This window comes from Bactrocera latifrons, unplaced genomic scaffold, assembly GCF_001853355.1.
Source record: "Bactrocera latifrons isolate USDA-ARS-PBARC rearing strain unplaced genomic scaffold, ASM185335v1 scaffold_762, whole genome shotgun sequence".
In the NCBI taxonomy this organism is placed as follows: Eukaryota; Metazoa; Arthropoda; class Insecta; order Diptera; family Tephritidae; genus Bactrocera; species Bactrocera latifrons.
Window position 1 is genome coordinate 2,299 of NW_017537448.1, and position 1,241 is coordinate 3,539.

The window sequence follows — 1,241 nt, forward strand, 5'->3', positions numbered from 1 at the left end:
AGTAGTGTTTAAAAATGTAATATAAGTTAGTTTATCTTGGAGTACCTACCACTCAATTTAAATRATTCCACTTGCACCCACATTCGCGCGAGTCTTTAAAAAGAAAAACTGGTATATTTTTGAAAAGCACAATATATTTATAATTATCTTATTACAATATACTATGTTATAAATTGTGTTGGTAACGAATTGCTGTCCAATTTATGGTGAAATGCTGTCGATCAGCGCCAAAGGTATTCTTGACGAGGCGCAGTGTAGAAGGGAGCGTCGAAAAGCCAGTTGCGTAGATGAATTGAATGTTGACTTGTTTAGGACGAATTGTGTTCGCTATCCTTTTTCCCATCCTTTTTGTTGAGTGGGTTGATTGATGTAGAAGTGTAGGAGTTGTGTTGTGTGGTGATGTATAAGTATGGTGTCATCGGACGTGGTGAGTTGAGCTCATTTAAGCATCCTGGGCCCCCTTGGCAAATATTTTGCCCAGTATTCCACGCATATGATATTGTCTGTATTTTAGCGTACTGCTGGTGGAGTAGATGAGGCGCAGAATACATTCTTACAACAGAAGTCAGTAATGTACTAACATTTATCCAGATGTGCAGATCACGGATTTTGATTTAAAACACAACACATTTTAATTTGCTTGCAGGTAGTTAAGAGAAGCAACTTTATTTTGTGTGTTTATTTGATTTTGCTTTTTTGACGACTCATTAGAGGTTATTTAAAATTTCTTAGTTTATCGGTATGGTATACCGGTCGTTTATTATTTGCCTTTTCTATATTATCGGCTTATAAAGGATAGTAAAGTTAGGCCGTGGCGTCGCCCACTTATGGACCAAAAACCATATCTCAGGAAGTACTCAACCGATTTCAATGAAAGTCGGTATGTAATATTTTCTTAACACCCTGATGACATGTACCAAATATGGGWGAAATCGGTTCACAACCACGCCTGAAATCTCGATTATCACTTTATCATGCGAGAGTATAAAATGTTCAGTGACACCCGAACTTAGCCCTTCCTTACTTGTTATATATAAGATTTAATTTGGCTGAGTCGGTTGGGTGTAGGAGACACCAAAAATAAGCATCTGTTTACCTGTGTGCGGCACTTTTCCTTAAGTATGCTGTGGAAAAAAAGCAAAGGCTTAATACTGTTCCGGACACGCATTTGCTAAATGCACCGGAACCTAGTTTTAATTATAAAAATGGTTTTAGTCCCAATTTAATCTAAAATGGGAACG